Below are 22,887 nucleotides of genomic sequence, written 5' to 3'. Positions count from 1 at the left end.
ATGTGCCCGTGACAATACCATTGGTAACAGCGCACCACACTGCCCTTGTACGCAGCCATTTTACATAAGTCGTTCCAGTGGCTCTAGCAGACCACCCAAAGTAACAAGGCAAGTGCGGCCGGAGCCCATGTAGCGGGCAAGAAGCACCTGGTTAGTGGCACACCGGAGGCTGGCACGGATGGCTTCGTGCTCCTCTCCGGTCTCTAAACCAGAAACGACATATCGCCAGATGTCACTTCCCGACAGCCGGTACACTTGTACAGGAAACTGATTTTCAGCCACGAGAGGAATACGATGTAGGGAGCATAGCCGCTGGGCAGTTGCTAGAGACGACACCCACACCGATATTGTGTTGGTGCGACTGTGGTAGGCGTAGCCGGCCAGTCCCGAGGTTTCTAGGCAGCTGAAGAGCATCTGTTACAGCTACTTCGTTGGAAGAGACAGGACGCTAAAGCCCTCTCTAGGTTTGATGTACGTAGGCGGCTGCTTGTTGTGCATGCGCTCATGCTACTGCTGAAGTGGCGGATTTGTGTCCAATAAACACACCCGCTTGGCCGCTGGTGAAGTTGAGTCGTCAGTAGTGACTTGGGGTTCCGCCTCGTCTGACGGACGCTTTGATTAACTAGAGGGGTCAGCCGCAGGTACCAGAAGCGGTGGTGTTACTCCCATTGGTAAATAATCATCGAGGGTTTTTAGTCGCATCTGCAGCAGCGAGGGCCACCACCAGTTGCGCTGACGTGCGAGACATAGCCTAGCGGCACCGTACACTCCAATTGGACTGTGAGTGTAGTGCTAGGCCTAGCGGCCGGTGAGTAGGATCCGAAGCAAAGCACTGCCCTGAGGGATCATCCTGTTGCTTTTCGACTGTCCGTGGAGGGGCCAGGGACGTTGCAGCGTCGATCGAAGGCACTGTAGTGGATGAACCAGCTGATAATTACGAATTCAGACGAAAACAATGAGCATGGAAGAACGCAAACAAACCGCTCCTTCTTCGTGCTCGTCCTACTTAAGACTCCTAGACATACCTCGGCAAAGTTGGCGCGGCTCACTCAAACTCACTCAATTTTTTTTTCGAATGCTGAGCAGCACATCTGCGCTCACTCAAACTCAAACTCACATTGAGCGCAAAACTCAGAACTCACTCGGACTCAGAACTCAAAGTGTACTCAGAACTCAAAATGTACTCCAACTCAAAATGTAATCAAAACTCAGAATGTACTCAAACTCAAAATGTACTCAAACTCAACATGGACTCAAAACTCAAAATGTACTCAAAACTCAAAATGTAGTCAAACTCAAAGTGTACTCAAACTCAAAATGGACTCAAAACTCAAAATGGACTCAAAACTCAAAATGGACTCAAACCTCGAAATGGACTCAAAACTCAAAATGAACTCCGAACTCAAAATGGGCTGACAACTCAAAATGAATTCAGAACTCAAATGGCCTCACAGAGATTGAGACAGTGAGAGAGTGAGAGTGAGAGTGTGAGTGAGAGTGAGAGTGTGAGTGAGAGTGTGAGTGTGAGAGTGTGAGTGTGAGAGTGAGAGTGTGAGTGTGAGTGAGAGTGTGAGTGAGAGTGAGAGTGAGAGTGAGAGTGGGAGTGAGAGTGAGAGTGTGAGTGAGAGTGAGAGTGTGAGTGAGAGTGAGAGTGAGTGTGAGTGTGAGTGAGAGTGAGAGTGAGTGAGAGTGTGAGTGTAAGTGAAAGTGAGAGTAAGAGTGAGAGTGAGAGTGAGTGTGAGTGAGAGTGTGAGTGTGTGACTGAGAGTGAGAGTGAGAGTGTGAGTGAGTGAGAGTGAGAGTGTGAGTGTAAGTGTGAGTGTGAGTTGAGTGTGAGTGTGAGTGAGAGTGAGAGTGTGAGTGAGAGTGTGAGTGTGAGCGTGAGTGAAGTGAGAGTGAGAGTGAGATTGTGAGTGAGAGTGAAAGTATGAGTGTGCCTGTGAGTGAGAGTGTGAGTGTGAGAGTGAGAGCATGAGTGAGAGTGTGAGTGAGAGTGAGAGTGAGAGTGTGAGTGAGAGCGTGAGTGAGAGTGGAGTGAGAGTGAGAGTGAGAGTATGAGAGTGCCTGTGAGTGAGAGTGAGAGTGTGAGTGTGAGTGTGAGAGTGAGACTGAGAGTGAGAGCGTGAGTGAGAGTGAGAGTGTGAGTTGAGTGTGAGTGTGAGTGAGAGAGTGAGTGTGAGTGAGAGTGAGAGTGTGAGTGTGAGTGGAGTGAGAGTGAGAGTGTGAGTGTGAGAGAGAGTGTGAGTGTGAGTGAGAGTGAGAGTAAGAGTGAGAGTGAGAGTGTGAGAGTGAGAGTGAGACCGTGAGTGAGAGTGAGAGTGAGAGTGAGTGAGAGTGAGAGTGTGAGTGTGAGTGAGAGTGAGAGTGTGAGTGTGACTGAAAGTGAGAGTGTGAGTGAGAGTGTGAGTGAGTGAGTGAGAGGGAGAGGGTGAGTGTGAGTGTGAGAGTGAGACTGAGAGTGAGAGTGAGAGTGTGAATGTGAGTTGAGTGTGAGTGTGAGTGAGAGAGTGAGTGTGAGTGAGAGTGAGAGTTAGAGTGAGAGTGTGAGTGTGAGTGGAGTGAGAGTGAGAGTGTGAGTGTGAGAGTGAGAGTGTGAGAGTGAGAGTAAGAGTGAGAGTGAGAGTGTGAGAGTGAGAGCGTGAGTGAGAGTGAGAGTGAGTGAGAGTGAGAGTGTGAGTGTGAGTGAGAGTGCGAGTGTGAGTGTGACTGAAACTGAGAGTGAGAGTGTGAGTGAGAGTGAGAGGGTGAGTGAGAGTGAGGGTGAGAGTGAAAGTGAGAGTGAGAGTGTGAGTGTGAGTATGAGTGAGAGCGTGAGAGTGAGTGAGAGTGTGAGTGATAGTGAGAGTGTGAGTGTGAGCGTGAGTGGAGTGAGAGTGTGAGTGTGAGAGTGTGAGAGAGAGTGTGTGTGAGTGTGAGTGACAGTGTGAGTGAGAGTGAGTGAGAGTAGGAGTAAGAGTGAGAGTGTGAGTGGGAGAGAGAGTTAGAGCGTGAGTGAGAGTGGAGTGAGAGCGTGAGTGAGAGTATGAGTGAGCCTGTGAGTGAGAGTGAGAGTGTGAGGGTGAGAGTGAGAGTGAGAGCGTGAGTGAGATTGAGAGTGAGAGTGTGAGTTGAGTGTGAGTGTGAGTGTGAGTGAGAGTGTGAGTGTGAGTGAGAGTGTGAGTGGAGTGAGAGTGTGAGTGTGAGAGTGAGAGTGAGAGCGTGAGTGAGAGTGAGAGTGAGAGTGTGAGAGTGAGTGAGAGTAAAAGTAAGAGTGAGAGTGTGAGTGAGTGAGAGTGTGAGTGTGAGTGTGAGTGTGACTGAAAGTGAGAGTGAAAGTGAGAGTGTGAGTGAGAGTGAGAGTGAGAGTGTGAGAGTGAGAGTGTGAGTGTGAGTGAGAGAGTGAGAGAGAGATTGAGAGTGAGAGCGAGAGTGTGAGAGTGAGAGTGAGAGGGTGAGGGAGAGTGAGAGTGTGAGTGTGAGTGAGAGTGTGAGTGTGAGTGTGAGTGAGAGTGTGAGTGTGAGTGAGATTGATAGTGAGAGTGTGAGTGTGAGTGGAGTGAGAGTGAGAGTGAGAGTGTGGGTGTGAGTGTGAGTGGGAGTGAGAGTGAGAGTGTGAGTGTGAGAGTGAGAGTGAGAGTGTGAGTGTAAGTGTGAGTGTGAGTTTGAGTGAGAGTAAGAGTGAGATTGTGAGTGTGAGCGTGAGTGTGAGTGAGAGTGAGAGTGAGATTGAGAGTGTGAGTGGAGTGAGAGTGTGAGTGTGAGTGTGAGTTGAGTGTGAGTGAGAGTGAGAGTGAGAGTGTGAGTGTGAGTGTGAGTGAGAGTGAGAGTGTGAGTGTGAGTGAGTGAGAGTGTGAGAGTGAGAGGGTGAGTGTGAGTGTGAGTGAGAGTGAGTGTGAGTGGAGTGAGAGTGAGAGTGTGAGTGTGAGTGTGTGAGAGTGTGAGTGTGAGTGAGTGAGAGCATGAGTATGAGTGTGAGTGTGAGTATGAGTGAGAGTGAGAGTGAGAGTGTGAGTGTGTGTGTGAGTGTGAGTGAGAGTAAGAGTAAGAGTAAGAGTGAGAGTGTGGGTGTGGGTGTGAGTGTGAGAGTGAGAGTGTGAGTGTGAGTGTAAGTGTGAGTGTAAGTTAGTGTGAGTGTGAGTGTAAGTTAGTGTGAGTGTGAGTGAGAGTGAGAGGGAGATTGAGATTGTGAGTGTGAGTGAGAGTGAGAGTGAGAGTGAGAGTGAGGGTGAGAGTGAGAGTGAGAGTGTGAGTGAGAGTGAGTGTGAGTGTGAGAGTGAGTGAGAGTGTAAGTGTGAGTTGAGTGAGAGTGAGAGTGTGAGTGTGAGTGTGAGTATGAGTATGAGTGTGAGTGGAGTGAGAGTGAGAGTGAGAGTGAGAGTGTGAGTTTGTGAGAGTGTGAGAGTGAGTGTGAGAGTGAGAGTGTGAGTTTGTGAGAGTGTGAGAGTGAGTGTGAGAGTGTGAGTGTGAGTGTGAGTGAGAGTGTGAGTGAGTGAGTGTGAGTGAGTGAGTGAGTGAGCGTGTGAGTGTTAGTGTGTACATTTTGCTATATACCTTTTGCTATATCCTCATAGTTATAACCAGAAAGCATTTTTATATTTGTCCCACGTTATTCCCCTCGACGAGACCTTTAATTTGATACCCCACACACCCTAGCAGGATCATATGGAATTCATACCAGTCAAAATAACCATGACTCTCATGACTGTAACCAGGACGCATTATTTAGGTGTTCGACGTGATTCCCCTAACTGGAACCTTGAATTTGACGCCCCACATGCTTCAGCGGCCTCACCTTGAATTTAACCCAATCTATGACTCATAATGACTATCTCATGATTCGAACTACGAAGCCTTTTTTATTTGTACCACGTGATTCCCCTTGTCAAGACCGTAAATTTGATGCCCTACACGCCCTATTGGGGTCACTTCGAATTTTACCCCAATATAAGACTTGCCATGACAATCTAATGGTTATAAACAGAAAGCATTTTTGTATTTCTATCACGTGATTCCGCTCATCAAGACCATTAATTTGATACCCATCACATCCATGAACTTTAATTTTAACCGAATGTATGACTTACCATAACTACGTCATGATATATCCATAACTCATTTTCGTCCCAAATGATTCCCAACATCGAGACCTTGAATTTGATTCCTCACATGCCCTCGAAGCGTCATTTTGAATTTTAACCCAATTCATGACTCATTATGACTGCCTGATGACTACAATCAGGAAGCATTTTTTTATTTACCCCGCTTGATTCCGTTAATCTGGACCTTGCATTTGATACCTTACACGCCTTAGCCTCATCAGTTTTACTTTTCACCCAATCTAATGTGGTCATTATTCTGTCTTAAGGGGCGCTGCCCAGTCAATTCAGCTAATTCATTTGAAACAGCAGAAAGGACAGCCCCCGCCCCCATTTCCCCCCGGCTCTCACCTCTTCCTTTGTGACCCCTAGTATATTAAGCCGTTAACAGTAGCAGGCGAACAACGAGCAAGCCAGCGCCGCCGTGTGCTTTCCCACCACCCTTTCCCACGCTCTTAGTGGATCCGTCAGGAGGAAAAGTTAAGACAACCCTTTTTTATGACCTCACCAGTCAATTATCACTCACGCGCCTAGCCGCGAAAATTAGGTATACAGCAAGTTCTTATGGCCATGAAAATTCAACAAGAAACTAAAAAAAATCAGACACCCCCTCCCTCCCAACCAATCATGCAGATCGCGATTGGTGCCGTACCCGCAGGTAACCTGAATTCCGAGCCCACAGTGACGCATGAAACTTAACAGCCAACCATAGCTGCCTGCTAGGCTACTCATATGTACTCAAACTCAAAATGGACTCAAAACTCCTATATACTCAGAACTCAAAATGCACTCAAAACTCAATATGTAATCAAACTCAAAATGTACTCAAACTCAATATGTACTCAGAACTCAAAATGGACTCAAACTCAAAATGTACTCAGAACTCAAAATGGACTCAAACTCAAATTGGACTCAAACTCAAAATGGACTCAAACTCAAAATGTACTCAGGACGCAAAATGGACTCAAACTCAAAATGAACTCAAACTCAAAATGTACTCAGAACTCAAAATGGACTCAAACTCAAAGTGTACTCAGAACTCAAAATGGACTCAAACTCAAAATGCACTCAGAACTGAAAATGGACTCAAACTCAAAATGTACTCAGAACTCAAATTGAACTCAAACTCATAATGTACTCAGAACTCAAAATGGACTCAAACTCAAAATGTACTCAGAACTCAAAATGGACTCAGAATTCACTAGGTCTCAGGCGTACTCAAACTCAATCGGACTCAAACTCAGTCGGGATCACTCGGCTCAAACTCACTCAAGCTCAAACTCACCATGCCACACTAGCCTCGCGCTCAATCAAACTCAAACTCACGCGTGAGTTTGAGTCCAAATGAGTCTGAGTGAGTGGACTCATGAGTGAGTTCGCCGACCTCTGCTCCTAGACGACATATATGAGAGATGCATGGGCAGCATATATAAGCCTCCCCAAGCAAAGGAAAAAAGTTCCGGATCCGAAAAATGGTGTGACAAAGATACCATCTCGCCAAAAATGGTTGAATGTCGTCCATTATCGCGCTAACGTAGCTCTTTTCCTTTCACCATTACAGACAAGAACTTGCCTCCTTGGCTTATTCTCTCTGGCATTTTGTTGTGGCCTCGGAAGAGCACTTACCTGGTAACCATTCGGTTATTACAGTGGTATGCTTCCGTGCTCATGCCTAATGATTTGACTGTTTTCTATTGCTGCTTGGCTGTTTGAAATTGAAAATTTTTCGTGTGCAACGCGCCGAAGATACATTTGGACTATAGTGCTTGCTGTTGAGGAAGCCTCCGTATAAATGTCTGACAACCTGGTGATATTTAACGTACGCAAAAATCTTGACCCACGAGCATTTTCGCTTTTCGTCTCCGCGTGAAAATAGGCCGCCACTGCCGGGATAGAAGCCGCATCCTTTATTGGGCTCAGCAGCATAACGCCTTAGCCACTGAGCCACAGCACGGGTGCTTTGTCGTTGTACTTCACCTACAGTACAACAGTTGCTACCAAATTTGTTAATGCGCGAACGTTCATTGGCTCAGTATGCGAACAGCTCGCTGTCATCATAAACCTGCCGTCAATATACAAACGGCACGCGTAATTCCCATTGACTGCGACGCTTTGGATAGTACGCGGCTAAAAAAACGCAACGAAAAGGAGCCTGTACTGATAGGCACCGCCTGAGCATGCGCAGAGACACATAGAAAAGGGGAGAGGGCCGTGGTAGCTGCTGCTGCAGCTGTTCCGTTGCTCCAGTTCACTACCGACGAAGTACGATACCATCGAATAAGGAAGGAAGCGAACTTTATTAAGAGAGGATGGCCCCAAGCCGCACGAGAAAGGGAAGGGCAAGGAGGATGCTAATAGTGCCCAGCCATGGCGGCCGCAAAGACAAAGCTCCAGAGTGCTGTCAGTGTATCATTGACGCGCCAAGAGGGCCGATCCACTCTTCGTATGAGTGAACCCACGCCGGGCGGTGTTGGGCGCAAAGTACGGCAAGGCCCGGGCCAGACCAGATGACGTGCGGAAGGTCAGGTTTGGATATGCCACGGCATGCATAGCAGAGCACAAGGGGGTCCATGAGACAATGGGAGGAGCTGGGTGCAGATCCGGCCTGTTGAAGTCCTGCCATATCTGCAGAAGGGGAGAGTCCCGTCGAGGTTGCCGTTAGAGAACCTACCGGCGGTATGTTGTTGCTTTGCTGGGAGTCGTTCACCGGGGCCTCAAATTGAATGTGCCGTCCCCGCCACCTTGCGACGATGTCGGTAGATATGGCGAAGCCGGAACGGGCCCGGTTGAGAAAAACCTGTGCACCGCAATATAAGCCCGGAGGCAGAGGATGCGGGTTCTGGGGCACTGATGACTGAAGCTGAAGCCACCGGGCATGTCTTCGACGCTGGCGCTCCTCGTCAGGATCGAAGTGGGCTCCGCTGGCATTGCTGTCCCCGGGCTGAGGGCGGTACGATGAAGATGCCTCGCTCACCAGCCTGTGGGCGCGTTCATTACCGGGATGCCCTCCATGGCCAGGAAGTAACCGTACTGTTACTGAGGTGTGGAAGGTGTCGTGCAGGGAGCTGCATGATCGTTTAATGCAGTGTGCTGCAGAGTGTTTCCGTGGAAGTCGAATAAGGGAACGTAAGGCCTCAGCACAGTCCGTAAAAATGTGCACACGGTAGTACGTGAGCTGACTGCCTGCCTGCAGAAGGGTACGGGCTAGGCGTAGGCCTTGGTGAATAGCGGGCAGCTCAAGGTTCGTGCCGTCCGGAATGGAGTCGACGGTGTAAGCTGTAACGCTACATTCATTGCTGTCTCCCGCTACAGCTGCAAGTGCCACAGAGGTTGCAGGAGGAGGAGGGAAAGATGAGGAAGAAGAAAGGTGACGGAGCCTATTTTGCGCTCTTGATTCTCGCCTTCTATTGAGCGGAATGGGTGCGACAAGGGGCTCGAAATCACGCCCAGTAAGTCTCCTCATGTTGCACTGCAATTTCCCAAAATTTTAGCCCAAGTAATTGACTGTTGCTGGAGATATCACTTCAAACGGAACGTCCTCGCACTAAGCCTCATCGCGGTGTAAATGGCTTCAGCAACGTCAGTGAATGTATCCGGTGTCGCTGTGGAGGCTTATGTAGACAGCAAGAGACGTAAACTTGGCGACTCCAACCACAAATTGACCACCGAGACCACATCGACGACATCGATGACCACGCCGGCTGATTATGGCGTACAATCAGAACAGGCTGCTGGTGAGTGGATTACAAAGTACCGGTCACACGGCGCTCTTCCCCGCTACAATGACGCCGCCCGTTCTCGCATGTCCACGCAAAGGTTTAATGTGCTATTTCGACCACTCAACAACGTGGGCGTTGGTAATATCCCTAGTACGGCACTCTTATACCTCCTATCAAAGATCATACCGTAAGATACTACGAACGTACTTCCCACGACAGCGATAAATCACCGTGCAAATTCTATAACACCACGTTTTACAGTGCAGATGAGGCTGCCAAAATTTGCAAACACACCCAAGTGGTCATTGGAAACCGCACCATTCCATTAGAGGCGCAGGTTTTACTCCCCAATGGTGCATCACAGTGGCGTTATTCGTATTGATCCTGGAGACTCAAACGCAGATCTCACACAACATGCGAGTCAGCCAATATTCTTGACATCCGCCGTCTCTATAAAACAAACTGGGCCCTTGTGACTTTTGATACTGCCATCCCGCCAAGATCCGTACGTGATTTCACCGAACAATGCATGGTAAACCTTGTGTACCGCGAGAGAGAGACAGACCAAGAGAGAGAGAGAGAAAATTTTTATTTGTGCCCCACGGGGCTAGTCTGGGGGGCGGGTGACCGGCGGTGGGACACCTGTCCACAAGGGGTGCCCTACTGCAATATCTACAAAGCCAATGGTTACACTGCGGTTGCTCGCGAATGTGGAACCAAGGTCGCCCGAATGCAGCGCTGGCAAGAAAATCAGAACGTTCGCGCCACCAAGCGGCGCGTGGTGAACCGCCAACCAAGCATCTTCGAATGCTCAAGGTTGCCCCCTTCTTCCGACATGGCAACATCCCAGATCCATCTACCTGATAACAAGACCACGCAGGACTCTGGGACGGCCCGACGGTTACAGCAGTTGACTTCAGGTAGCTCCAGCAACTGCGACAAGACGATGTACTCTGCCGTTCTCCAAGACAGCAGCGCAGACGAAGCTCAAACCATCGAGGAAACAGTGACCACGCCTGGCAATGAGCCCCTTCCTAATGTTTTACCCGATCACGTTCGAGACCTACATGACAAGATGGTTGTACTGCAGCGCCAGTACAAGGAGGCCCTTGCTGAATATCATAATAAGGAAGGTGAGTGCCTCGACATGATTGTAGAGCGCCGGCTGAAAATTCGTGCCCACCTCAAATCGCGCCTTCCCACTCGTCGCCGGGATCCGACACCTTTGACTAAATAAGATGTGGAGGATATTGTTGCCAAAGTAATCCAGAAATTTCTACCCTACCCTCCCATCGTACCGGACATACGCTCTGGCAGGTCATTGCAAGCGACCGCTGTGTCTGAAGGCACTACAGCGGCGACTCACCAGGATGGCCAATAACTTGACGCCAACTCCACTGCTGCTGCAGTGCATCTGTCGTGGCATACGCGCCAATGCTTATGAAATAAATGAACGCCTGCAGGGCATGGCAAACAGGCAGATTGTTATTCTGCTGCAAGAGACGCGTGAACTGGCCCTTCCATACACGGTTACTGGGGATACGCCGCTCCGGCCATCCGACGGGTTTTTCCTCGGAGATCTGGATTAATGGAAGGGACGCAAGAGGTCGCCGTTTACGTCAGGCAAGGTGTTTGGTCAGGCAAGGCAATTTGGCAGTGATTTGGCAGTGGCAGGTGGAGGCCGCGAGGATTCCCCTTGGCCGTCAAAAACTCTTTGTGGCGTGAGCGTATGTTCGACGTGCTGTTGGAGGTGCGGATCTCGAATGGATTCGACGGCTCCGACCATCTATCCTAACGACATGGCAGTATTTGGAGGTGATTTTAATGCATTAGGCCCAAAGTGGGGTTACCGTTGCTAATCTGTCTTGGGTCCCAGCCTGGAAAAGGGGGCCGAGGATGGCCACTTAGTACTGGTAAATAATTTAACAGTCGCAACCCGTCTAGGCTTAGGATCGCGTCAACGAGACACAATTCCTGATTTGACGTGGGCCACTACCAATGTGGCAGCCAATTGTTGGCGCGAAGCCTCTCCATGGGGTAGCGACCGCTACCCTCTATGGATTCAGCTCAGCAGTTCCACTCGTGCCACACTGCGTACGAAGCAACTCAGGCACACAGACTGGGAACGTTTCCGAATCCTTCTGTCCTAAACACCATCCCAGCTATTCCACCAGCCAGGAGCTACTCCTACACATGCCCTGGTTAGCCATATTGTGGAAGCAGCTAAAGGAGCTACTCAAACTTTTCAGACTGAGCCTGATACACCAGCTCCAGACCGCCACCTCATTAACTTGTGCCGGGTTCGAGACATCTTACAAGAGCGCTGCTGTGCTGGAGGCTGCACTTATTCAGACCTCGTGCGAATCCGCCAACACAATGTCCGCATTCGGCGACCCACCAGGCAAACTGCGAGAAGCCGCTGGGAGGAGCATTGCGCTTCATTTTCTCACCGAACCGGAGCTCCGAAGTTGTGGGGAACGTTCCGGGCCATCACTTGTGGCACGAGCTCGTAGGCTGCAGTCCCGGATGTTCTTCTGAGCACCGGAGCCACTCACGAGGCCTTTGAGCGAGAAGCTGCAAGGACGTTCTTCCCACAGCCATCGTCTACGCCACCCCAGAACATTGACTTCTCGGAGCCGGTAGACGAAAATGACCCCCTGGGGCCACCCTTCACTGTTACGGAATTTATAAATGCACTGGAGCAATTGAACGTGCGCAGTGTGCCTGGCAATGATGGGGGGACTTGGCGTGACGAAATTTAGATGACCAAACTAGACGTGACGTACCGGAAATATTGAATTCCATTTGGGCCTCAGGTCATATCCCGGAATCTATCAAGCACGCGGTCGTCACACCCATTCCTAATCCTGGAAAAGATCCATCCATGACGTCTAATCTACGCCCCATCTCCCTGACGTCGACCTTGTGCAAATTACTTGAACGCATGGGCGCTACCCAACTTATCCACTACTTGGAAGAGGAGGCTTTATTTTTCCACCCCGCGCAGACTGGATTCAGAACCAATCTCGCAACAAATGACAGCATCCATCTCCTTCGGCGGGTACCACACATCTTAGTGGCTCTGGACCTTCGCAAGGTTTTCGACACCGTCTACCACCGAGCGGTACTACAAGCCATTTGCGAAGCTTACCCGGGTAAAAGAGTGAAGAATTTCATGCGAGCCTTCCTAGCAGACAGGACATTTGAAATAAGGTTGGGACGTGTGAATACACAGCATTTCAAGAACACCTGCGGGGTGCCCCAAGGTGCCATAATGTCCCCGATATTATTCAATATCGTAATGCAAAAGCTAGTCAAGGGCGTTACTGCCATCAGAAGGGTTCACATCACGGCTTATGCTGACGACGCGACAATCTGGACAGAGGCCAACGATGACCCTACGACTGATGCCACCGTACAGCCCTTGCAACGTGCTTTGGACACATTCACGGCCCTTCTGATACCCACTGGCATGGAAGTGTCAGCAACGAAAACAAATTACTTAGCTGTGCGCGGCAAAGCCACTAATCGGAACGCATCCATTTAACTATCGCAGGGCAACCCCTCCAGCCCGCTCCAGACGGTTGGATCCGCAGACTGGGTGTACCGTTTCATGAAAACGGGGAGCTCAAGAGTGGCTGAGACAGCTCAAACCATTGTGGCGACGTCTCCTACATATAATACGTCGCATCTCTGGGACTTTCGGCGGTGCTTCGCAAGATATCACTCGACGCCTACTACAGGCAGTGCTGGTATCTAGAGCAGTTTACGGCGCCATGTGTTATGATCTAACGAAACACCAACGTCACAATACGATACCATCGAAACACAACAAAAGCACCTTCTAAACGACCTGCTCATTCACCACGTTTATCTACCTCGCCGCAGTACTAAACCCAGCGAGATAACTCAGCGGTTAGTAATTTTTTCGCATTTACACGTAAGACCAGTTGTTTATGTGCACCACAGTTTTACATCCCTTGCGATGTCTGGATTGCTAGTGCGCTTTATTACATTCCCGGTTTGCTGCGTTTCGGTCATTATACTTGGAATAAATGTGACAAGTCAAGAAAATTTGTATATTTAACTTCGCCAATCCTACTTGGGCAAATACCGTCTGCATTATCTTGAAATAAAAGTAAGCAAGATATTACGTATGAACCTATTTTCCAAAACATTTAATTTTTGTGGAAGGTTTCTACTGAAAGGAAAATTCCAGACATATAAACACGTGAGTGAAAACAGAGCAGCATATCCCACTTTAGTTCTGCCTTGTAGTACCACAGTCCTATATAAATGGTTTGCCATCACGTTCTTCAGAACACGAATGGGAAACTAGTAACGAAAATTACCAGTGCGTATTTCAATCAATCAGCGGACCGACAATTTTATCAACCGCTTCATTTATCAATAGATCATGACGATAGAAGTTCAAAACGACTAACAGGAGTTGCGTGCGCTTTGCCGGCGGTAGTTCAAACTACAAATGCACTGCTGAAGAGAACGGCTTGCAACGACAACAGCCGAAGCACATAAATGGTGCTGGACGCTGACGAGTGTCGTCGCGTCTTGACTGCTGCAGTCGTCAATTAGGCGCTTTTGGATTAGTCTCAATATCAGCAGACGTCGCACAGCCTTTTCGGCCAACTGGATGCCGCGGGGCGTATATGTCAGGCTCAACTGCAAGAGATTCGACCCCGACGAGGAGGTCAGTGTCAAGAGAAAGCCCCTGGCTTATAGGGATGTGACAGCCGACGATCCGTAGCTTCAGCGTCCTTAGAGTCTCCGAGAATTCTGCGTCTTCGGAGCCCCCCGGCCGAAGCTCTTATTCCGGTTTTGCTTCGTGGTATACATCATGGTGACGGCCGTCAGTAGTTCGCACGATGTAGTTTTCCTGGCAGCGCACGTAGCGGGATCTGTGGTACTGTAGCAGGGAGAAGTTGCGGGGGAGCTTGCTTAGTGTGTCGCCGCGGGTATCACGGTGAGGGAGCCACCGAAGGCAGGTGAGACGAAGGTTGATGCGCTGCAGTTCCGGAGGAAACACGAGGGGGGTTGAGCAAGGCCCGCTACTTCCCATTTCTGTGCATAGCGCCCCCATAACAGAATGTAGCAGCGCAGCCTTGAGAAGAAAAGCTGAAGAATTGGTGGACTTAGTGGAACTGGTATAAGGGGGGTGAGTGCTGCCATCCAGCCTTCAACCACATGCGTGTGGAGTTGTCTGCAATGACACCGCCCGAGAGGCCCGTCCTCCCATGGTCGGTAATGCGGCATCAACGCTGAACCGACGCCAGGAAAAGGAACAAACGCAGCTGTACAAACTCCTGCAATTACACCGCCCGAGAGGCCCGTCCACCCACGGGCGGTAATGCGGCATGAACGTTGCACCGACGCTAGGAAGAGGTAGAAACGCAGCTGTACAAACTCTGTGCTGGGTGGACAGCCAAAGGTGGACGGCTACAACTGTCACTAGGCTACCGCGACACACTCCGGTCATTCTGCATCTTTTCCTTTCTTTACTGCCAGCGGGGCAAAACGGACAATCAGCTCGTTACTTGTCCTCCCCCACTTCTAACCCCTTGTGCTCGTCTTTTCAATTATTCTTCGCCCAGAGGGCCTTGCGACACCTAGCCACGGTACCACCTCACGTTGCGCGTTGTTGTGAGGTGCAGTGCTTGAAATATTAGCGTTTTGTTTTTATTTAGTGCCCTTGAGGTGAAAGACGTTTCCACAACTGGGACCAAATATTCCCCAGTAAAACGACCAAAACGTCTTCTCCTACGCCGCTTTTAGATGACACTTTTGAGCACTAATATTTACGGCCATGAGGGAGTGGTATTCGTAACCCTATATCACTGTCGAGTTCCAGGCCGCGGCGGTTGCATTCCGACAGAGACAAAGTGCAGCATGGCACCTGTTTGTACGAAATTTCAGAATATGGTAAATAATCTCAGATAAATTACTATCGCACCTTCCACTATACTCATAATCCTGTAGCTATTCGCCAGCTGCAGCGTCACTACACTGCGCAACGTTGACGCCACTGGCGATGACGTTAGGACGGCAAGATACGCGAAGAAGGCATAATTTGTATTGCCGGCTTCACAGTAATGTGCTTTTTGGAATTTCTGCGTATCTGCTAATTGCAGCATATATACAGAAAGTGCATTCATTATAGCGCGTTCATGGGCCAGACGTTTCCCGGCAAGATAAACCTAAAATACGAATTTTTAAATTTAAAAATTGGCCGTTATTACCCTTGGCACCTCTCGGACGTGATGAGCATAGAACACGCTTCACACCTCTTAACTTGCTTCAGTCGAGCTAGTAAACAAGGAGGAGAGATTCTAGTTTCCCCCTAGAACATCAATCAACCCTGTTTTCCCGACGCCAGTTTTACGCCCTTGAAAAATACGATCATCACCGATCTAGTAGGCGACCACGCTATTGATAAAGTTTGGGCCAGAGTTACCGAAAGCCGGTGAACAAAATTTGCAAGAGTGTGTGTGTGTGTGTCGGAGGGGGAGCGGTGCTAGGCGAACAACTTGCCAAGAACGTCATCGATCGATGATGACCTGCAAAACTCGGGGACAGAAATTAAAAATTGTATACAAAATGTTCGGCCGGCCTTGAGGAAAAGGTGGCATAGGTAGAGACAGAATAAATAAGGGGACGAATGAATGGAATGCTAAAGGGAAAAGAGAACAAAAGAAGAGTGCGAAGAAGAAGCTCTTGTAGCTGAAGGTCCCGAGCTCCGTTTATTCGTCGGTTTGGTGACTGCTGCAACAATTCACCTAACGTAAGACAAGAAAGAATCCGAAAGTTCTCAGACCTTGGCGACAATGATGAACGTATTGCGGCCGAGACAGGTCAAACTAGTTTTGACTGGGCCTACCGCCTGTCAGGACGGAGGTGTCTGCGCGACTCTTCCGCGGCCCCTCAGGCTCACAAAAGATGCGTGCTCAATCCCTGACGAGATCTTCACTAGCCGACAACAACACCAGCAAGTGGGACAAATTTAGCGCTTCTTTTATCTTCGGGTTGCCTGGAAGTGCAGGCACGTGCATGACATGATTGCTAAAATGGCGGTCGTTGGCCCTTTCCAGCCGGCCGAGCGACTCTACAACGTCGTCTCATTTGCAAAAAATTCCTCAAATCTTCCGGCAGATTTTATCGGGCTTCTTTCTTATACATGGGCAACGGCCAAAGTGGAATGCATAAAGCTTTAGAGCTCAATATGACCCGCCGCGGTGTCTGAGTAGCTAAGGCGTTGTGCTGCTGACCTCAGTGCTGCGAGATCGATCCCGGCCGTGGTGGCTGCTTGTCTGATGGAGACGAAAAGCGAAAACGCCCGTGTGTCGAGATTTCGGGACACGTTAAAGATCCCCAGATGGTCGAAATATTAATTATGAGCCCTCCACTTCGGCGCTTCCTAGCCCAGGTGCAGCTTCGTCGCGTTAAACCCTACAATCGATGAAAATGTAAATTTATTTTAACAGCGGAGCTGTTTATGCTTGAGCTTGGTCCAGTGGCGTTAGAAAAAAAATACCTAGAAAAAACAGCGCCGCCTCTAAAGGGTGCACCTGGACTTGTGAGTGAGCTATGGACTCTCAGCCAAATGACTATATCACATGATTGTGTGTGTGCTTTTTGTGTGCGTCTATGTGTTTGAGTATTCATGTGTAAGTGAGAGTTTTCATATATTTTCATCACACCTTCACCCCCATTTGGTGTAGCAAATCGGGCGCCCAGCCTTGCTGACCTCACTTGCCCATTAAAGATGTTTCTCTCTCGCTCACCACGTAGATGGGGTATTATAACAGTGAAGCCGGCTTTCGCGCCTGCTCGAGGGGGAGCAGAACGGGACTATGCGTATGCGCACCCCTGACGATACCATTAGTAATTGATATTATTTCTTGGGCTACTAAAACATAATAAAAATTGCCGGAGCTTGCACTAGTGGTGCAAGGCTGGAGAAACAGCGGAACTGGGATTCGACCTACCTTCTTCCCTCTGGGATCCGTTGTCAGTGTGGGGGACCGACCGGAACAGCCTTTTAAAATCCGGCTAAACTTAGCCTCACCCCCCAGCACTTACCTTATAGCCTAGCAAGAACAATCCAAATCCAACACAACTTAGCAAAACCCAGCGAAAGTTAACCAAACCGGAAGAAGCAAGGTCGACCCCCATTACCGCTGTTTCTCCAGCCTTGCACCAGTAGTGCAAGCTGCGCCAATTCTTTTACAGCCCTTCAAAAAGCGACAGTTGATCTTCTCTTGACAAAATACGCTCACGAACCATCTCATTGAGCAAGAGATCGAATAAGCAAGCAAGAAAAAAAGCCATTTGACAGAATGGCCGGCGGAGCCGTTATCTTTTCGTGTGCAGCCGGGAAAGTGTGGTTGTTGTTGTTGTTGTTCCTCTTCTAGTGGTACATACCCATGTGGGGGATTGGCCAAGAAACAGGGTGGCTTTCGGGGCTGAAACGCTCACCTCATAGCCCTATACAATCAGCCTGTAGGAATTGGGGAAACGGTTACTGAATTATATAATAGATCTGGAGAAGAACCAGTGATTGATGCCATTTTTGGAAGAAAAGGCTATAAAATTTTGACCGGGTTACCAGGACATGCGTTTGGTCTCTGATATGTACGCGTGAACGGCCGCAATAATCCCTCTATGACAAAACCCCAGGGATGTGGCCCCGAAAGAAAGGAGCACAGGCATCGACAGAGGAAGGCCAATGCGTTGAATTGGTGCGGCTAGATATCGTTTCCAAATGAAAGAAAAACCGCGGCAGTACAGGAAAAAGTTTAATTGTTTCAATTTCACCGCAAGCAGCACAAAGACCGGAGGGGGTGAGACCAGCGCGATGCAAATAAAAATTAAGCTGCTGTGTTCTGCATCTGATGCTGGTTAAAGTAACCTCACACTGGCGGGACTCGCAAAATCTTGCATTCCAAGTGTGAGCAAGATGGGCATAGTCATCCACGCCTGTGATAGTACCTTCCTGTGTCATCCCTAGCCGTTGATATCTGCGGAACCTTGCTCGCGCCAGGATAAATGGGGTAGGGCTGAGGTCCACCGTAGGGCCGTCTAAAGATGAACCCGCCAAAGAGTCAGCCGTTTCATTGAGCCATAGGCCCCTGTGACCTGGGATCCAAATGAGCCGGATGTCGTGTAAATGGGGAGGCACAAGGCAGTAGGAGGTACGAATAAGTAATGAATTTTTTGGAGATGTTAGCGCGGTACAAACCGACCGGGAATCAGAAATAATAGCAACATTTAAATATTGTGGAGGTAAATTTTTTAACGCCATAACTATTGCAAAGAACTCAGCTTCGAATACAGGAGTAAAATCAGGTAAACGATAAGAGAATGACCAATTAAGTTGTGGGCTGAAAATTCCCACGCCCGCCGTCTCCGCACGTTGCAATGCATCCGTTGCCACTACCACATGTGTGCGCAAGTTCCCCAGATCCGTATGGATAGCGCAAGTTCCCTCAGTATCCGTGTGGATAGCAGTTTGGCGTTACGAGGGAATGCGTTATCGAGGGACATAGGAGCAGGTACGACTTCAGGTAACATCGGAATAATTTCCGGCAGACTGATGTTGAGCGGTGAAAGCAAGCTTTGGGCATACCCACATTGAGCAAGATTGTATCGATGCCATGGAGAGTTAAAAAACAATGCTGCCACGTGATTATGTGCCACGTGCTGTTGCAGACCAGTTTTTTTTTTCTTCCTCACCAGGTGGACCTCCCGATGTTAATGGCATCAACTGCGGCCGAGCTCTTTCACATGAGGTGCCATAAAAGCAGATATGCGGCAGGGGCCATTGTTTTGACGCAAGACGAGCATCCAGCTTTATCTGCCGAAGACCTGCGTTTTAACATTACTGTCCTTAGGAGAAATGTGCAGCAGAAGACCTCGTTGCCCTCGAATGATTGCATTATCAAAAGGGCCCCCTCGAATAACTCTGACGACTACAGAAGTGATGCAAGCCACGCAATCTACGGCCAATACCATTCGTCAAATCCGCCTCTGTGCACCAAAAGTGCGCGGTGTAATAAATAAAGTCGCTCGGTGGCTGGGGTGAGCTCTTCTCCAACCTAGGATGGTTTACGAAGCCTAGTTTCAGCCCCTCTCCATTTCGCAACATGCCAAACTGGAAACCATAAATTTGAAAGCCATGCGAGCAATCCCCCGTGTTTCTGCATCACACAGATTTCACTGCTTCAAGAACAGCCTCAGCTCTACACCAGTGCCGAGTTCATGACGCAACGCTGAGAGGGGCGACTTCCAAAGCACTAATGTTCTCAAAACAGCCACGCCCCGTATGATCAATTCAATCCGGACGTCTTAGATGCTCCAGAAACTCGGGATACCCTTACACCGCGCGGTATAGAATGGTTGCCACCAATACGCCATGACATCTGCAGAAAAAGCGGGTGAAGGATGGCCAGATGCATTTGTCATCCCTCCTCAATTCTCCGGTTTAAGATGAAGACATGCTCGAAATCTAGTTGTAACATGGCTACATTGCAGCAATCAGCACTGTGACGTTCAAGTACGCTCCTTTCTGCGTGAATCTTGGAGTAAATGCTTCTTCCCTTCATGACGCACGTTTGCTGTTGACCGATATCTTGAATGACCGACGGCAATCGTTTGGCCAAGGCTTTCATTAGCACGCTGTAGTGGATATTTGTTGATGAATAGGCCGGTGCCCTGTCACCTTTACTAATTGTATCACCTTTCTGCTTTTAAGTTCAGTGCACTTTAGGGGCCCTGGATGTCCCCCGTCCAACGTCGTTTCGCGTCACGCAAGTGAAATTACGCATACCCACTTAGGCGGATCGGCCAAGAAGAATTGGTTTTAGTCGGGAAAAACAATTAGGCAAGACAGAATAGGGGAGCAGAAGAAATGATTCAGTCAGTAAGTTCCAGAGAGAGAGAGAGAGAGAGAGAGAGAGAGAGCAAAAGAAAGAGGATTGGGAAAACAAAATAAAACTCGACCTGATCCGAATTTATCTAGCACAGCAGACGAGCCGTCTCTGCAACGACTGAGTCGACGGCGCGACACACATCCCTGTCTGTGGCAGTGGCCCAGCTTCTTTGTGTCCCCGAAAGGAAAACGCACTGGAAGAGACACTGGCAGTCCTAGGCGTCGCAGGTGAGTCTCCGGCAGCCTTCTGCAATCATTTTTGCTGTTCCTCGTTTGGCGACGCATAACCATGTGGAAGACTGCACAGATATCGGGCAATTTGATGGGTTATTGCGCCCGAGTTGATTAAAACAGATAAACAAACACAAAACACAGAGAAATGAAACCTAACCACAGAAAAAGAAAAGCAATTCCCACAAACAGAAAAGTAAAACACATAAAAATAAAAGAAAATCACAGAAAAACGAAAGCAAAACACCAATAAACAGAAGAAAAAATTCCGCCACCTTCCCACGAGGGGAACCCTGGGGTGATGCAAGGCATCTCACGGGGTTCAATTCGCGTTTCCGTTATGTTGGTTACCCAAATGTGGTTGAAGTGTAGTGAACCTTAAATGATGCTCAATCACACGTAGAGTTCCAAGTACGTAAAGACCGTCTTCATCGGAAGATTCAACGGAGTCGTCGTCGTCAAGCGAAGCACGAGCAAAGTCAAGCGGAGTCGAGCAACTGTGTCAAGCGAAAGAGCGCGCTTAACTGAACGGGCGCCGAGCGCTCACCGCTTTATATGCGCGCTTAAAGGAGAGGAGACAGCGGAGGAAAGTTGCGCATGCGCACACATGCGCGCACAAGCGCGCCGGAGCACATGCGAACGTAGGCGAAGCGCGCCAGCTGTTGTTATGATAATGAGCCGGAGAGAGCGCATAACGCGCAGCTGTCGGAGAGAAGACCGGAGGAGAGTTTGCGCATGCGTAATGAGGAGTGCGGACTACGCCGGTCAACGCGGGGCAGGCCGAGTGTAAGAGATGCCTTGCATCTAAAACACAAGGTGCTCACAACAATAACACAAGAGAAACATTGGTGAATCACTGCTCCGAACTTCCGATAGCTTTCACGTTGACTGGAACTGAATCCATTTTTGGCCTAAAATCGTGTGCGCGTGGTAAATAGACGGTTGTACAATACCGCACTCAAAACTACACTCAAGAACTACTTACAATGTAAAAGAATCACCGTTCATTCTTAAACATTCTATAAAATGCTGTGTTCAGTCCAGCCGGTCCGGATGATTTTCCAGCGGTGGTTACTAAGACTTTTTGCTCCTGAGCCCAAGGACACCGGTTCGATCCCGTCCACGGTGGCTGCTCTTCAGATGAAGGCGAAAATCGAAATACCCGTGTGTGAATGTTAAGGCGCACGTTAAAGATCACCAGGTGGTCAAAACTCCTCCAAAGCCCTCCACTACGGCGCGCTTCATAACCCAGGTGTGGCTTAGGCACGTTAACCCCAAAAGATTTGCATATTTTATTTCCCAGCGTTTTAATCCTCTACCGTATGTTCAATTGCTAAGATTAAATCTGTTCAAAAGAAGGCAATTGGGTTTATATTCCGCCGCTACGACCGAAACTTTTCCCCTACATTTCATGCTGAGAAACTGTCACTTCGGCCCTTATCTCACCGGCGTGAGTGTGACAGGATTGCTTTGATGCACAAGATGGTACATGGTTACACTTGTTTAGCCGCACCAATTTTTTTCGTAGATTGCTCGGGGCGCGCAACAAGACGCACAGATCCCTTGAATATTGTCCCCTTTAGAGCGCACTTGGATTCTTTTAAGTATTCTTTTTTCCTCAAACAATTGAACGATGGAACAATCTAGAGCCAGCCCTCCGACGTTTTCCCGCTGAACTGTTTCTGAAAGACATGCCTGAAGATGTTCCATGATATTATGAATATGATGTCGGTTTTTATGTGTAAATGTGTGATGTAACATTTTTGTTAGACGTGTGCATTTTACACTCTTTATAACTTGTACCTGTCATGTATTTGTATTTCACGCAACTCTTTCCTCTCCTGCTATGCCTCTCGTTGAGACGGCAGTATTTGTAAATAAAAAAAACTAAATCTCACTCACATTGATTGATTTCTCCAGTATTTCAGCAGTGTCCTTGTTAAGTTAATGTAAGGGGCATGGAAACTGTTTGGAATCCGCTATGCGTTGGCTGTCTTTGCGAAAACGTTTAGTGTAGTGGTTGGTGAAGCATTTATGATGAAGCATTTATGATGGTGAAGCATTTTTGCTCTTGCCCGAACCGCTAATGCAGTGTTTGGCTGATAAATTCTTTGCGTGCACATCTCTTTTCATCAGCTGGAACGCGTTAAGTGGGCTGCTCGCCCACTAGTAACTTTTTCCCTCTCATCCTCATTACGGCTCGTTTGAATTTCTCAGCTTCCTTGGCTTCGTTCTTGGTTTTCCTATAGTTGTGATGTCTGCTCTGAAATATCCACGCAGCTGAGCACGAGGTCGCGGGTTCGATTCCCGGCCGCGGCGGCCGCTTTTCTGATGGAGGCGAAAAGCAAAAACGCTCGTGTGTACGAGATTTCGGCGCACGATAAAGATCCCCAGGTGGTCAAAATTAATCCGGAGCCCTCCACTACGGCGCGCCTCATCGCCTGCGTTGCGTCGGCGCGTTAAACCCTACAATCAATCAATCAAAATATCCACGCATCTTTATTTCTTTTGTTCCAAGTTGAGACGACAAGTTTGGGAGTCCTGCTCCTTATTTTTTCTTTGTCGTGGCAAATCAGATTGGCACAATTAATTGCTTTCACCCAAACACTTTGCCGAAAGCATTCCCACCCCTCAAAACCATTCGCACTATCCCTGTCATAATGAACAGACAGGGACAATGCATAATGAACTACCCAAACGAGCAAACTTTTCTCGGGCTGTTAACAATGAAATATTCAGAGCGACCCCCTAAAATTCGGTTCATGCTTTCTTCCTGAATACGGCAATGATGGCTGAAAGATTGTGGCTCACCTCCGCAAAACAATAGCTATCACGATACTTGTACAGTCGAGTCCACTTATAACGATACCGTTTATAACAATATAGCGGATATAACGATGAACAGCTATGGCACCGTCAA

At 48.8% G+C, this 22,887-nt stretch overlaps 1 protein-coding gene and 1 long non-coding RNA gene across 3 annotated transcripts in view; one reads left to right on the top strand and one right to left on the bottom strand.

Moving 5' to 3' along the window:
• LOC144151461 (RYamide receptor-like) overlaps positions 1 to 22,887 on the top strand; it is a 920,756-nt gene that overhangs the window by 337,372 nt on the left and 560,497 nt on the right. The gene's annotated exons all lie outside the window — the stretch shown is intronic.
• The window catches only part of LOC144151468 (uncharacterized), a 459,596-nt gene that overhangs the window by 260,224 nt on the left and 176,485 nt on the right, over positions 1 to 22,887 (bottom strand). Inside the window, exon 2 of one of the 2 annotated variants that reach the window (XR_013318882.1) lies at positions 19,106 to 20,035. The exons of the other annotated variant lie outside the window; for it this stretch is intronic. This is a non-coding gene — a long non-coding RNA (uncharacterized LOC144151468). Of the gene's footprint in view, positions 1 to 19,105; positions 20,036 to 22,887 lie in introns of those variants that run through there. 2 annotated transcript variants of the gene reach the window in all.

Source organism: Haemaphysalis longicornis, unplaced genomic scaffold (assembly GCF_048455015.1).
Source record: "Haemaphysalis longicornis isolate Haplotype H1 unplaced genomic scaffold, Haemaphysalis longicornis Haplotype H1 scaffold_1, whole genome shotgun sequence".
In the NCBI taxonomy this organism is placed as follows: domain Eukaryota; kingdom Metazoa; phylum Arthropoda; class Arachnida; order Ixodida; family Ixodidae; genus Haemaphysalis; species Haemaphysalis longicornis.
Note: the sequence above shows the minus strand (reverse complement) of the source record. Positions and strands in the feature narration are given on the sequence as shown.